The sequence below is a fragment of the Pinus tabuliformis genome, chromosome 9, assembly GCF_031772625.1.
Source record: "Pinus tabuliformis cultivar Carrire ecotype Pingquan chromosome 9, CPIR1, whole genome shotgun sequence".
NCBI classification, from domain to species: domain Eukaryota; kingdom Viridiplantae; phylum Streptophyta; class Pinopsida; order Pinales; family Pinaceae; genus Pinus; species Pinus tabuliformis.
Window position 1 is genome coordinate 1,563,531,831 of NC_142307.1, and position 17,119 is coordinate 1,563,548,949.

General features: G+C 38.2%; 1 pseudogene; it reads left to right on the forward strand.

The window, feature by feature from the left end:
- Nucleotides 1-521: 521 nt before the first annotated feature.
- LOC149154602 (vacuolar iron transporter homolog 3 pseudogene) lies at nucleotides 522-1,704 on the forward strand (annotated as a pseudogene).
- The last annotated feature ends 15,415 nt before the right edge of the window (nucleotides 1,705-17,119 follow it).

Consider the following 17,119-nt stretch of genomic DNA (forward strand, 5'->3'; position numbering starts at 1 on the left):
ATTTTTATGACAGACAAACATAATTACACATCACACTAGGTTGTAAAATGAACTTTTAAAACTTAATAAAAATAATAGATTAAAAATTTTCATTAAAATGAAACTAACTTCAATTACAAAAGAATTAAAAAAAAATCGTTGAAAAAGAGATGGAGTAAAATGTCGTCTTCACATTGTTACTTAATCATTCATAATACACGTAATAGAAAATAGCAAATTCTTTCAAAATGATGATTTAACCATGATAAGAAAGCTAATTGGTTGTCCAAGCCGCATCCCACTTAGAAGATAAAGCCAAAATGGTCCACGTTCACGCTGATCACACACCAATCCATAAATATTAAAAAACGTATTAGTCCACCTATCTCAGCGTATTGTATACTGTTGTATGAAAGGCACCCATGGAAAAGGTGGTAAGCAGTGTATGGTAATGGCCGTCACAATTAGGAAAGGAAAAGTACATAAACACACTTTCCTGAGCGTGGAGAACACGCGCCTCTGAGCGTGGAGAACACGCGCCTCTGGGATCCTCTGCCGCACATTTTCAACTCATTTCTTCTTCCCTACTTTCTAATTCCAGCTTCGTTTCCTCTGATCATCTTCAGAGCCAAATGGCTACAATGGGAACGAACTTTATAACAAAAGAAGCCACGGTTACAGAGGCATCCCCATGCTCTGAACAACATGATGTAAGCATTGCGATACCAGAAATTACGAAAGAGAAAGTGAAAGAAGATGAAAGTAGAGATAATTACGAGCAAAGAGGGCAATGGCTTCGGGCAGCTGTGCTGGGAGCTAACGATGGATTGGTGTCAATTGCGTCGTTAATGATGGGAGTTGGAGCAGTAAAATCAGATGCAAAGGTCATGGTCGTATCAGGGCTAGCAGCACTGGTGGCCGGGGCCTGCAGTATGGCGATTGGCGAATTCGTTTCGGTGTACACCCAACGCGACGCACAAGTAAGGGCAAAAAAGCCGAATACTCCCCAGAAGTCAACTGCGCTGCTTGAACAGATCTCTAGCAATTCCCTCTTTCCTTCTCCCACTAGGGTTACAACAGCAAGCCTGGCTGTATCTACGCCACTTCCTGAAGTTTTAATTTGTAAAAATGATGATGAGGATGAGCAACTCCCCAACCCATTCCAGGCAGCATGTGCATCGGCCGTGGCGTTTTGTGTGGGAGGAGCTGTACCTTTACTCTCTGCAGCGTTTATTACCGATTACGTTATCAGAGTTGTTACGATGGGAGTAGCGTCCAGCGTGGCACTTGCGTTGTTTGGCGCAGTGGGAGCTTACTATGGCCGGTCTCCCATGGTGAAGGGATGTTTGAGAGTGTTGATAGGAGGATGGATGGCCATGCTGCTAACCTACGGCTTGCTTAAGCTCTTTGGCGCTTCTACTGCATGACGCACATAAGTGCCTTCAACGATCATCACGCTGATTAAGAACATCATCTCGATTTCATCGTTACAATCATATTTCAGTTTTTTAGTATGTTTTCTTAAATGCTCGGGCCAGATGCACTTTTTAACCGTGGGACTATATATGTGTGGCATTGTCATAATTTGTGTGTAATATCAAGAAGCGCTATATATGTTTGGTTCGGAATGATTTGTATGTAATGTTCGGAAGCTCGATCCAAGTTCTACAGCCAAAATTTGGAAGGAAATACTACCTTCATGTTACTGTTTTTTTTTGTTACTTGAGTTTTTGGTGGGTATAATTTTCTTATGATTAGAATAAATGTATTCATGTTTTGGTTACTGCAATCTGTTTTAGATATAATTTTCCTGCTAGGAATATATGTATTTATGTTTTTGTCGATTAAATATATTTGTTCTTGAAAAAAAATAAACAAATGTTAATCTTTTTATCAAGTTTTATTTTTATACATAAACAATATCGGGTTAATTCATTTTAAATTTAAATATTTTTTTAAATTACTAAACATTTTACAATATTCTAAAATTTCAAATAAATTTCCATCACTCACAAAAAATTTAATAAAGATATCTTTTAAATTTTATTATCATAATTTCTTTATTTTTAATATAAAATATAAAAATATTTCTTATAAATATATATTTATTTAAATATCTTAAAATTAAAAAAAAATCTTTCGTAAAAATCACATTGGCAACTATCTCTTGAAATCCAACACATCAAATATTTATATCAAATATGCAACCGTAAGATTCTTTAACCTATTTGATGTGTTGGATCTTGCTCTCCATTTTTGTCTTGATGATGCTAAGATTCTTAATCGTTGCATCTTTGCTCTAAATATTTCATGTGTATTAGAAAGTAGAGAGAAAGCAAAGAGACCCATTAAACACAACACCAAACAGAGTATGTTTTATTGATCTCACAAACATTACATATATAGGAATACATCATCTTTCTAGATCCGAGAATGGTGGATCTAGATTATTAAAAATAGCTAGTACACCTATTAACCTAGGAACTCACACAATACAACTTATGACAATTTGGAAGTCATTGAAACATTACTTCCAACACCCTCCCTTCATGCTTACATGTAGAAAATATAAAAAACCCATATTATAACAATAAATAAATCTTTTTCAGATTTGTTTGATATGGTCATCATCAACACCCACATCCACTCTGAAATATTGCAAACACCACTCTTTCACCACCACATCTTCGAATTGTCACTTGACCTCCATTTAAAACGTAACTGCCTCTGACCGTTGTTGATGAACTTTGCAGAATGGACGCTTCTCAACCTCACGGAGCACAACGGGTCAGTCTCCACACTGAACCATCCTATGGAATTGCCACTATCTACGAATCCACGACCCTCAGCAGCGTTATCTAGGATAGCATTCTATATACAGAATGTCTTCAGCAAAAAATTCTACAACTTGACCTTATAAAACAACCTATAGTGAAGCTCCCGGAGCAGAGCAGGTCACACCAGCTTGACTTTATTAAGAATTACCTATGAATAATGCTCCCAAAACACCACGGGTCACATCACTGTGTTATGGTTGGCATTTTCTTTGCAGTTCTGCATCATTTGATTCTTACCAACAACTTCTTTTCACATTAAAATTTATACCCACAATTACTCTTTTTTTACGTATAAATTAAAACTCCTCACACCAATCAAATATATCTCAAACCAATTATTAAAATAACCTTAAAATAAAGGTAAAAAAATAAATAAGGGTTTCACAAATCAAAAAAAAATTGCCCAATTCATGCGTTTGTCTTTAAAACAATATCTAAGGAATAAAGTTTTTAAATCAATCTTGTCGTATTCCACACCACCCCTGGCTCGGCCAAATAAATCAAATGATCCACAACTATATGCCGCAAGAATCAAGAGGCTAATCACCACTCTACATGCACAATCTGAGATTGATCGACCTTGTAAATATAACAGATCTACACCCTGCCAATTTGGATTAAACTCCCACAGTGACGCCTCCCCATCGATTTGAATAATGATAAGGGAGTATGTTGAAATTGCACAGTAAGATTCCAGCGAATCACTGCGAGCGAAATCTGTCACTTTTACGAATCACGCAGAAATGGGCTGAGCAGTGGTCACTTCCACGACTTTCACAACATGCAAGGTCCTGATCTGCAAAATATAAGTGAATTCACAGATCTTCTGTAGGGACACGTCCTGGCCAAATCTATAACAAGCAACCAAAAGTTCTGCAGACGTTCTAATTGCAACACCACTTATAAACATAAATAAAATAAAATAGAACTATAGATCTACACCCAGGAACACAAAAGACAACTATTTTTTCTACCACATCATAAATTGGCACACTTTTATACTAATATGTACAGAAATAATAACATTGAGGCTTTCTCACATTTTCTTGGCCCTCCTGTGAAAGAGTCAAGCCAAAATAGGTTATGATACCATATTAGAAAATAGAGAGAAAGCAAAAAGACATGATACCATATTAGAAAATAGAGAGAAAGCAAAAAGACCCATTAAACACAATAGCAAACACAGTATGTCTTATTGATCTCACCGACATTACATATATAAGAATGCACAATCTTTCTAGATCCGAGAATGGTAGATCTAGATTACTAAAAATAGCTAGTACACCTATTAACCTGGGAACTCACACAATACAATTTGGGGCAACTTGGAAGTCATGGAAGCATTACTTCCAACAATATGTTGGATTTTGCTCTCCATCTTTGTCGTGATGATGCAACGGTAAGATTCTTTAATCGTTGCATCTTTGCTCTAAATATTTGATGTGTTGGATCTTGATTTTCATCTTTGTCCGGAACCTCAATAGAAGTTCGACCCTAAATTGTCAATGTGATTTTTTTGGAAATCTTTTTCTTGAATAATGAATCATAGAAGCCTTCAATATTAAAGTAACATTAATATTTTTTTTTTCTGAATAAGACTAAGCTATTATATTACAAAAAAACAAAAATTACATCAACAGTATTACAACAGAGCCGAAGCCCTGTGATTCGTGTCGTAGGACTGACAGTAAGCTCAGGAATAATCATCTCCAGAATTACAAAAGACTGACACTTGAACCAAATCGACATTCATGAGACCGACATACATATTTGGCCGAGACTGAAACACATGGAGTCTGACACAACTATAGATAGCCGACACTGTAACAGAGAAGGACAGAATTATATAATGACATAGAACAGACACATATAAGATAGCGGTGAGAGCAGACAGTGAAAAAATTCCTTGCTTAGAAACCTATAGCGAAATGCTGGGCGAACTATTCATCATCTGTGGTGTGCGGGTCGTTCTCCATTTTGCATCTGGGAGGCTGGTGGATGTCCGGTTCGGTGGGAACGTTGCGCAGCATAGGTTCACTTGTGCCTGCCCCAGGATCTGGGGAGAAGCTATCTTGAACAGGGCGCAGCATGTCAATGGCGGGAAGTTGCGTATCAATTGTGGGAGCCAACCCAGGAATCCGCAGAGGGCTGGCATGAGGAGCCTCTTCTTGACCCCGAGGATTGCTGCAGTGCTCCACCGAAACCGTTACAAAGAAAGTGGAATTTGACAGTGTACATGGAATGCGGTATCTTACCATTGGATGCTCAGAGTGCCCACATTCCATCCGTTCTTGGTGTTCCGCTGCTCTTCCTCTGCCCATAGCCCTTCCCCTGGTACGTCTGCGTTCAGAAGAGACCTCGATTGAAGAGGAGGGGGAGGGGGCTTGCCTCTGAGACGAGGCCCTGCCTCTATAACTCCCGCGCCTACTGATCCCTCGTTGGCGCTCTCGCTGCATCCTTGAATTGGGCGGGTAGCAGGTATACTCTTGCGTAGCCTCCCTCGGAACCAGACTCCCAATCCTTATACCAGACTGCGGGTAGCAGGTATACACCACCGCCGAGTTCCCAATCCTTATACCAGACTGCGGGTGAATGACAGGGATGTCATACTTCCCCGAATTGCTCGAATTGAAGGAATACCCCCTCGCTGCCTCAGAACCTCCACATCCGCTCTCAGAACCCGAACAGGAGCCAACACAGTGAGCCACCACCACCTCCCTCAGGACCAGAGCATGAGCAAACGCGAATTGCGGGAGAATGTCCGAGAAGCTGTGGCTTTGAAGCGCCATGTTCCAGTTACCAAGACGTGTAGTTAATGCTGAAGGGGCTCGTCTGCCATGAACCATTACCTGCGTTCTTAAATGCTACATGCTGCTACAACTAATGCGAATCCTTCTGGTGTACGTGGCTCGTCCGGGCGGACACATGCCCTTATGACGAGCCACAAACCTGCTATGCCGTATAACCACCCGCATCCGGGAGGGAGAGGTCCTTTTGCACCAAGGCGATGCAGTCCTTTTTGAGTTGTTCATCCTCAACCATGTCCAAGGAGCCGGAAAAGTATGGTGAAGTCTGAGAAACACCTTGGTTAGCCATTCTGTCGGCTACCTGATTTGCTGTTCTTCGCACATGCTGGAAGGTAATGCTATGTGGATTCTTAAGCTTCGCCTCCAGGGATTCCAACCTGCTCAGTAGTCTCCAGCTGGTTGCTAATTTGACCGCTGTCGCCCCTGCCTGAATTTTCTTGGCTGCAGTGATTAGGATGAGAGAGTCGCCCTCCACCTCAAGAGGGAAGAAGTGTTTTTGCTCTGCTAAACAGATCCCTTGCCAAAGTCCTTCCATCTCCGCTACATTGTTGGTGTCTTTGCCTAATGAGCCATAATAGATATGCAGAAGTGCTCCTGTATGACTCCTGATGATTCCTCCGAATCCTGCCGGACCGGGATTACCTTTAGCTGCCCCATCAAAATTGAGCTTGAAAGAGTTGAAAGCTGGTGGGGACCAGGAGGACGGGGAGGTGGAGCTGCGAGGGGGACGGGTAATGACCTTTGCAAAGGCTGAAAGGTCAAGATTCCATTCTTTAAAAATATCCCTCTCTTGTTGCACTTCTGGCATGTCTGTGTCATACCAGGTTCTTATGGCTAAGGTTTCCTGGATATTTCTTTTGTAGATAAGCCACAGAGCGTCTATTGTCCGGGAGGTGTTGTTGAAGATTCGAGAGTTGCGCTCTTTCCAGAGAAGCCAGTACAAAAAGCCTGGAATTAGACCCCATAAAGTATTGAGAAGTTGGCTTTTGAATGGGTTCTTGTCCCAGTTCCTGATATTTTCCGTTACATCCTCGCCCCTAGGTGCTGTTCTTTTATTGCATTTCTCCACTTTCTCCCAAAGTTGCTTTGCTAACGGACATGTCTCCATTAAATGGCTGATTGTCTCAGCGTGGAGATTGCAATTCGGGCATCTAGAAGGCCCAATGAATCCCCGTTTTATCAAATTATCCCAAGTAAGAATGCGCTTTTTACTGAGCAGCCATAGGAAGGTTGAAATTTTAGGCCATAGCCCTGGTAGCCAAACTCGTGCCCAAATTTGATCTTGATCTGCTTGGGTATTTGAATAGCGCAGCTGATGTGCTTCTTTAGTGGTGAATGTGCCTTTGTGCGTATGTCCCCATCTGAGCTTATCTTGCTGGTTGGAGTGGCGGATTCTGCGATGAGAGAGTTCCTGATCCATTTCTGAGTATGTTTCACCTTCCCAGTCCCTTTGCCAGCTGCTTGCGGGTTTCCATAGTTGGTACCCATGATGCTGTGTTTGTTGCCAGAACTGTTGAACCTGAATGAGGTTTTCTTGCTGCATATAAGATTGCCAGAGTGGCATTTGGAATAGATTTGCAAGTTTAGGGAGCTGCTGCCACGAATCCTCCCAGAACTTGGCTGACGTGCCTGAGTGGATTTCCCAGAAACTGTGTTCCTGAATGAAGCAGCTGTGTATCTTTGCAGCATTCCAGATTGGTGAGCCTTGGGCTGTGGAGTTAATTCTGATGAGATCGTGCCATTGACTTCCCAGAGCATATTTTGCTTGCCATAAACGTGCCCAAGGTGAATGAGGCTTGGAGATCCAGTTCCACCACATTCGGGCTCCCATAGTGTTGTTACTTTGAAGTGGATCTCGAAGCCCTAGTCCTCCATCTGTTTTGCTTTTGCACACTTCTTTCCAATTAACGAGAGCCCATTTTCGATTCCTACCAGTGGAGCCCCATAGGAAGTTGCGCTGAAGGTTACGAATGGCTTTAAGGACCCATTTTGGAGCTGCCAAGGTGGAGAAGAGGTACAGCGGCATTGCTTGAAGGACAGACTTGATCAGGACCAATCTGCCTGCCATGTTGAGAGCACGAAAGGTCCACGATGAGAGTTTTGATTCCAGCCTATCAAGGAGAGACCGCCATGAAGCATGTTTGATAGCTGAGTCTGAGAGGGGAGCTCCAAGGTATTTAGATGGCAAATGGGAGATGGTGAATCCCAGGATTCTGGCAATATTCCTTTGCGTGGAGGGGGGGGTGTTAAAAAAGAAGAGTTGAGACTTCGAGGCATTGATGGAGGTGCCGGAGGCATCAGAGTAAAGGGAGAGGAGAGACTTAAACACAGAGGCTTCTTTCGAGGATGGATGACCGAATAGCATGGTGTCATCAACGAACTGCTGATGGGACAGAGGATTGAGACCATGGATAGAAATACCTTTAAGCTCTTGGGAGGCAATAGCTGATTTGAGAAGTCTGCTGAGACCCTCTGCCATTAGAACAAAGAGAAAAGGAGAGAGAGGATCCCCTTGTCTAATGCCGCGGGAGGGTCGAAAGGGGGAAGAGGGAGAGCCATTCAAAAGAACAGAGAAGCTGGGAGAGGTAATGAGATTCATAATCCACCTGGTCCAGGTTGCACTGAAACCAAAGGCTAAAAGCATTTTATGAATAAAATTCCAACTAAGCTTATCAAAAGCTTTGGAGAGGTCGAGTTTGAGGATCATACCTGGTTTCTTAAGAATCTTTAAGGAGTGTATTACCTCATTTGATAGTATGATTCCATCCATGATCTGCCGTCCTTCCACATATCCTGTTTGTTCCGGAGATATGAGTAAGGGTAAGAGAGGTTTGAGCCTATTTGCAATGACCTTTGAGATTAGCTTGTATATAACATTGCATAATGCGATTGGTCTGAAGTTTTCTGGCCTGTTGGGTTCTTCGCCTTTGGGAACCAGAGCTAGGAAGGTGGTATTGAGGGCCGGGAGGATCCAGTGCATACTTCTGGATTCTTCAACAAGGTCCCAAACTTCATTTTTGATGAGGTCCCAGAATTCATGGAAGAAATTGGCTGTAAAGCCATCAGGTCCAGGCGCTTTTCCGTCTTTGAGTTGAGCCATGGCTTCTTCAACTTCTTGCAAGGTCGTGGGCTGGAGTAATCTGTTGTTGTGATCCTCAGTTATGATGCTTGGAATATGCTGCGTGATGGCTCTGATTGCTGCATCCCTGTTCTCAATGGGTTCCGTTAAAATTTCCTTGAAATACCCTGTGAATTCCTTTTCCATGTCCTCATGTTCCTCAATTCTTTCACCTTGTTGGTTGTTGATGAACGCGATATTATTGTGCATTCGCCTTTGAATTGTGGCCTTGTGGAAGAATTTTGTATTCTTCTCCCCCTCTTTGAGCCAGTTGATTCTAGATTTTTGCCGCCAGAGTATTTCCTCTTGCTTCCTGCGTTCCTCGATTTGGTTCCAGAGTACCTGTTCCTGTTGAGCTTGTTCTTCTGATCTGCCTTGAAGAATGAGAGTTTGTTGGAGCTTGCGCATTTGCTGTTCCAATTGTGAGCGCTGCTCCTGAATGTTACCAAAATTTGTTCGATTCCACACTTTGAGGACATATTTCAGATTTTTCAACTTTTGTTGGAATTGATACATTTTGGCTCCCTCTGGCGGAATGTAAGTTGCCCATGCATCGCTGACTACCTTCTTGAAAGTGGTATTTGTTAGCCAGAATGCTTCGAATCTGAAGGGTCTGTTGCATCGGTTACCTGGTCTGGTCCATTGTAGCAAAATTGGCCAGTGATCAGAGCCGCTTTGGGGGATGATGGAAGCATTGAAATCCCCTCCCAGATGGATTGCATTGTCAGAGAGAAGGAATCTGTCAAGCCTGGAGGCAATGTGGTGAATACCTCGTCGCTTGTTAGTCCAGGTGAAAATTCCATTAGAGGTTGGTATGTCCATAAGTTGATTGTTTTGAATGAATTCTTTGAGGCCTTCACTGTCACTGTCGAGCCTGATTCTGCCTCCCTGCTTCTCTGCCATGGAAGTTATTATGTTGAAGTCGCCGCCCCCAATCCATAGCGGGAATTGCCTATTTTCATTGAGGATAGAGATCGTTTCCAGCAGTTCTAGTTTTTGCTGAATGATTTGAGGAAAATATACATTTGTGAGATGACCATGGATTCCAGTGCCAACGAGGTGGAAGGAGGCTTGAATAAGATGGAGGGTGGCGTGGAAGTCATATAGTGTGATGATCTGCGGGTTCCATAAAATAGCTAAACCACCTGAGGCTCCAGAGGCGTCTACAGAGATGGCTCTGCTTCCTGCCCAGACTTTGCCGCGAATTCGTTCAATAGCATCAGTGCTGCTTTTTGTTTCTTGCAGAAAAACTATGGTTGGTTTTTCTTGTTGAATCAAGTTTTTGATCATTCTATGTTTTGAGGGGCTGTTGAGTCCTCTCACATTCCAGGATATTAACTTCATGTAAACTGAGATTTGGGTTTGTAGAACTTTGTCAACTTAGGGAATCGCCCCGACTCCATAAGTATTTCACCTATTGCTATGGTACGTTGAAGGTCTGTCTTTCTTCCTCGTTTCTTGAGATCTTTGAGTACCTTTTTTCCGTCCCAAAGGCTGCCTCCCTGTATGCCAAGGCTTTTATTATGCTGCGCCTTGGCTAAGACTCCTTCCAGCTTGTCTATTTGCCAGGGTTGAATAGAGTTGTATTCTTTCTGTTTGCATGCCGTTTCAAGTGTGAAGATGTCTAATCCATCTATATTAACATCCGCCTGATCTTCTTCCATGACAATGGTTTCTCCTAGTACTTCCTCATCCGCTTCTTGCTGAAGACTGAGAGCCAGGGTAGCATCGGTTTCCATATCATAGTCTTGCTGCTTATTATCCAATGTGGGCTTCTCTTGAGAGAATGAGAAGGGACTGAGACTTGACACCGATTTTCCTTTCTCCACAGAAGGGTTTGGATTGGGATTCGATGGAACAGGGTCAGAGGGCTGCAAGGGGTCTGAGTGAAGGAGGGAGGAAGAGGGCGAAGAGGGATTGAGTGGGGGTTCAGAACTGGGATGATCTTGCTTATCATGCGTTGCAAGAACAGAGAATTTGTTCTGGTGGTCCGCTTTGAGAGCGTTTTCCATGACTGGCTGACTCTTTTTGGCATGCCTACGGCGGTTGGGGATCTTGATAAAACCTTCAGAGTCTTTATCAGAGACAGCAGCAGCTGCTTTGGACTGAGAATTTAAAGGACAGTCACGGAAGAGGTGGCCGTGCTCATGACACTTACGACAGCGGAAGGGAATATGCTCATAATCTAAAGGTTGTGTCCATTCATAATCATCGTGATAGAGTTTTACCGTATCAGCTAGAGCTTTGGTCAGATGCATCTGGACGCAGATCCTGGCGTATGAGGTATATTTGCGAGTTTTTGTCTCAGCCGCGACTCGGATGAAGGTGCCAAGTTTGTTGCCTATATCCGCCAGCGTTTCTTCTTTCCAGTACTCTGCTGGGAGGGAGTACATCCTGATCCAGACCGGTGCCCAGCTGAAATCTTCCTTGTCGGGATTGAATCTGGGTTTCCATTCTGTGAGATAGAGGCCTGAAGAGTTGAAGAAGTAAGGACCTCCTTCGAATATCCGCACTCTGTCCTCCACACAGTGAAAGATTGCTGTGAAAAAGCCCTTTGGTCCTAGTTGCAGAGTAATATGTCCTTTGGGCTTCCATTTTGAAGCTATCCAACCTTGTAAGGCTTTTTCCGTAGGCCAGAAGCCTAGAAACTTTCCGATTAGTGCATGATCTTGCATGTACTGGATCTCACCATTGATGCGGTGGCTGGGCAGGTCAACCTTGATGGGTTCAGCAGCTTTTGGGATACAAGTGGCTGAGGTTGCCTTTGGCTGAGACGCCTTAGCTTTATTGTGGATCTCTTTGTCAGCATCATCTTCTTCTGTCGGGACCGTATGTATCCTTGCTTCATTCTTCTGATGTCCGTCTTGACCTGCGACTGGGCCTGCGCCAGAGGGGTGCAGAGGCTGAGCGTATTTGGTATTGTCAGAATTTGTGGAGTTTTTTGGAGGGGAAGCAGAGCTTTCCCCTCCTACCGCCATTTCCATTGCGATCGACCAGCAGATGTGCGGCGGCTGCAACAGTGAGAGCAGTCAGGGGCGGCTGCTGGCTAGGGTTTGGCTGCGTTGGGCAGAGCTTTGCATCAGAGCAGTTTTTTTTTGAATAAAATCAAAGTAACATTAATATTAATAAACTACAATATTTAAATAATTTTATAACCCACACATGGGTGAAAATTTGAAGTTGGGTTACACTTCTGGCTCTTTTTTTTTTTTTTAAATATCATTTTTAGAAGTTCTTCAACTTTCGCAACCGAAAACAATTTTTTGTTTAGAATTTCATTTTACAATAAAAATGAAACTTGTCAAAAAATTTATTAGCTTTTTATTACTTATTTAAAAAAAAAAAAAAAAAAAATATTCACATTTGATATGTCAACCTAGCAATTGTTTCACTGTGTGTTTTTTAAAAATCAAGGGATTCATAACACATCATGTTTTTTAGCACTAGTGTATTCTTTGTTAACTTGGCATTTTTGAAGAAAAAAATTGTGTTGCAGCAATCTAGACACGCTCTACTTCTATATCATTATATTTACGAAACCAACTAATGCACAACATAATTACTAGAATCTTGTGAATTGAACCAATATGAAAAACTGCATATTTTGAAGATGTTTAGCTGAGCTTTAAATTTCTCAACATATTAGTTATAAACTAAAAATAAAAACTACCATTACAGAAGATGGATCGATGTAATGAACCATAAATTTTTCATATTTTTTTATAGTGTATTTTAGAAGATACAGATTTTTTATTTCACTTAATCATAATGACCTTCATAATTTTTTTGCACACTACTTTTAAAAAAATTAATTAAAATTAACAAATTTCTATGAAATTCCATAAAATTTATATATTCTGAAAGTAGATTCAATTCTGTAAATTCTAGTTTTTGTTTCGATAGTAAATTCACCAAATTTGATGGAGTTTCAGCACTCTGAAATTGGAAAAAGGTGACTCGAGGAGTTGTTGCAGAGTTGTAGGTTAAAACAGTTCGATTGAATTAAAACTACATTCTCTGAACTTGTGTTTGTCTTCAAGGCCCGTTAAAATAAACGGACCGAATTATTTTTAATAAAATTTCCACCGAAAATGTGTCGATATTTTCCGTCGACGGCAAAAATGAAATGATGCAACCCTAAAAAAAATGTTTCACCCGAAACAATATAAATAAACGGAGCCAAAACTTCATTTTCCCACAATTTCCTCATTTGAAATGAACTTTTAAGGTAAATTTTCTAGGCTGAATTTTTTGGAGTTAATTTTGAAAGTAAGTTTTTGGGGTTGAATTTTTTGGAGGAAATTTTTTGGACTTAATTTTTAAAGTAAGTCTTTTGAGCTAAATTTTTTAACTAAGATATTTTAGCTTAATTTTTAAAGTAATACTTTTGAGAGAAATTTTTAAAATGAGATTTTTTAGCTTAATTTTTAAAGTAAGTGTTTTGGGTTGAATTTTTAAATTAAGATTTTTTAGTGTAATTTTTAAAATAAATTTTTTGGACTTAATTTTAAAGTAAGTCTTTTAGGCTAACTTTTTGGAGTAAAATTTTAAAGTAAGTTTTTTTTAAAGTAAACTTTTTTTGAGTGATTTTTTTAAAGTAACTCTTTTGTGCTGAATATTTAAAGTGAGTTTTTTTAAGTGAATTTTTTTTACGGGATTTTTTGAAATTGACTTTTTTTGTTAGGTTTTAAAAATCTACATAGATTGAATTATCATGGGAAATCAAATATATTGTAAGAAGCTCGTAGAGATTATATTACAAAAAAAAATGGAAAAACCCGTAAATATTGAAAGGGAAAATCAATCTCAACTAGAATTTGAAACAAGTATGTAAATGTAAATATTATAGATTATATTTATATTTAAAATTTAACTAGTCTATTGTGAAATTTAATTTTTATTTGATGAACTAATTTGAAAAATATTTTGCAATGTAAACAGAAAGATATTCCTTATAACATTGTTGATGAAATTTGAAAATGTTGAAAGACAAAGTGAAAAAGATAATGAACCAATAATTGATGATGTTGTTGAATATGTTATTCAAATGAAGAAGTTGAATCACCATCAAGTCTGTATCTATAAATGTCATGTGTATTATTGAATTATACATATTTATTAATTTCAATTTCATTCAAACTCTATTTTTTAATTTTATTATTTAATGAATATATATACCCATTTACATTTAATTTTCATATGTATAAATGAAATCCATATCAATGATGATATGTTAGAAAATATTGGCACTAACATATATGGAAATAAAAAGACTGACCATTTGTATGATATTGTATTAAGGTCATTATTGAGAAGTTCTTCAAAGATAAAAGTGTGACATTTCAAGCTCAAAAATTGAGAGGTCTCTCAACATCAAAGAAATTAAAAGACACTACAACTCTATTGGGTATTCCAAAATCAACGAAAGATAAAAAAGTGAAGGAAAATGTGATTCAAAATATAAATAGTGCTTTACAAAAAATTGGAATATCTAAAAAGAAAAACAATGTAGTTGCACGTAGAGAAATACAAATGGCAGTGGTTTCATCAAGTACTAAAGAAAATTGTTTCATAAAATCTATGGCAAAAATATTAGGGACCTCACGAAAAACATTGCACAAACATAGGAAATTTTGATTACAAATAGATGTAAATGATGAGCTTGCTTGTTGGATAGTTATTTGTAAGCAACCATACAAAGATAGACTTGGAGAAAATGTTAAAAAAATAATATATAAATATTGGATAAAAAATTCATGTGTTTCACCAAAAGCAAGGGATGTGATGCGGCAAAGAATAGCATGAAAGAAGTATGAAGAACATACAAAACATATCTTGGACACCACTCAAATAGAGTTGTTCAGTAAGTTCATAGAAGATAATCGTGAAATTAATGTCTCAATCAATACTTTTGTGCAACAAAAACCATGGTATGTCAAACCTATCATTGTACGCGACACTTGTTGTTGTTATCATGTGGAATTTCAATTATATTATGACACCTTCCTTAATTTTGGTAAAAAAATGAAAAAATCACCTCCTCCTTCCACTATCCATGGTTTTATATCCGAAATTCTAAGTGAAAGAGAAAGTCATGAATTATTTTACCAAAAGAAATGTGTTGGTGGTAAAAATGTGATCATTGTGGAAATTTGACTTTATTTCATAACAAATATTATATTGATATAAATTATCAGTCATTGTCTAACATAAAAGTGAAATGGAAGATATATGAATATATCCATACATTGATTAGTTCAAATAATAGTACAAGTGCTAAAAGGATTGAATTACGAGAAGAAGAAATTCTTGTGATAGAGTTTTTGAAGAAAATTGAGACATAAATTTATAAGTACACCAAGCATTCACATAAAGCTCGATGGCAGGACCTGCAATTCAAAAAATCCTGTGAAATGTTTCCACCGGGGACAATTTTGTTAATAGTTGATTTTGCAGAGAATTACACATTTGCTACACAAAATGAAATACATAATGAATATTATCATTATTACCAAGTCTTTATGCTTATCCACATTATATATAGACATGCTGAACAAAATGTTGATAATATAAAAAACATTAGTGAGAATCGACATGTTATTAAAGAATATCACTTTTATATCAGCGACGATCATACACATGATACACATTTTGTACAATATTGTTTTGATAAGATTTATGACTCGTTGAAAGGTCGTTGAATAAAATTCAATGAACATTGGATATGGGCAGATGGATGCGCGAGTCAATTCAAATCTTCACAATCATTCTTTTGGTTGTGTCGTCTTCATAAGAAAAACCACATTAAACATCGTTGGAATTTCTTTGAGACTGGTCATGGAAAAGGAAAACATGATGGTGCAGGGGCATGTATAAAATGAGCACTTCGAAGATATCAAATGGACCACTCTATAGACAGACTTGTCTCAGCTGAACAAGTTGTTCAATGGTGCGATGTTGCACTAAGCTATCAAACTAACCCATCAAGGGAGGTACAAAGGTATGTACATATATGTACAAATTAACATGTATATCATTTTAATATATCATCATCTTTATTAATTTTCTAATTTTAAACATTTATTTATTATATAGTTTAAATAGTGTCATAATGATTATCTTCAACCTATATAAATTGTATTTTAAATAACATATTTAAATTCTTGTTTGAATTTACTATAGGTTTTTTTGGCATATTGGAGTCGAAGATGTAGATAGATCATTACATATGAAGATGAAACAGTAAAAGGGACTCAAAAATTTCATTCAATTAAAACAAATGATTATCGAAATGCATTTGCATTTGATAAAAGAAAATAGTCTTGTTTTTGTCACGTTTGCATATAGAACACACAATCCAATGATGTTTGTGAAAACAATATGTATGTAAAACCTTGGCAGCATATAGAACTAAATACACAAGGGAAAATTCCAGTTGCAAGCTTCGAAGATATGGAATCAGAGGAGACTATAGTATCATCTAAAGGTGATCGAATTTATGATCTTGTTAGAGAAGGTAACATTTCAATTGATTTCAAAATATATATATGTTTTATGTTTTTAAAATCAATGTGTATAAGTATCTAGATAATAGTTAAAATATAGAGTTGTAGAAATAAATAATAAAATCAAATCCATATTGATAAAGTTAATTTCATGTAAATTATGATCTGAATTTATACTCGTTTTATTGTGCAGGAGATGTTTTCGATGTAGTTGCACCAAATAACAACATAGAAAATGTCAATTATTATTTGATGTGGTGCATTGAACGAAAAAATGAACTTATCGAAAGACTATGATGATAACGATTTGATATATGAAAGAGGGTCTATTATATTGAAAGGTTATTTTTTCCAAGAAACTCACCAAATTGAGAATAATGTTTACTTTCAAGACTGTCAACCTGATGTCACAAGTTGTCAATATAGTCACTTGGTGTGTGCAACGCGCATAAATTTGATAGAAGTTCAATAAAAAAACAATTGAAAGTTAAAAAATGGAGAATGTCAAAAGTTGACCATGAACGGATCATTGAAGATGGCATTCCATTATAATTTTTTTAATTGAACTACCCAATTTCTTCTACTTGGATTCATCTTTGAGAACTTAGAGTTCAAGTACAGTGTCAACATTTCTTTTTGTGCACTCTTAAGTTGTACATTCTTAAAAATGTGATGATGTGAAAGCAATACTCATTGGATCTTGTATTGAGTTACAAAGTTATATGTATACTACTTGTTATGTATACATGTATTGGGGATTTAATTCTTTGTTAATTTGTGATGTATATTGTGTTGTTATTACTCTATTAATTTGTGATTGTGGTTGGTTGAGTCTAGTGATATTACTTCTCTGTTAAGTTTTGATTGTGCTTG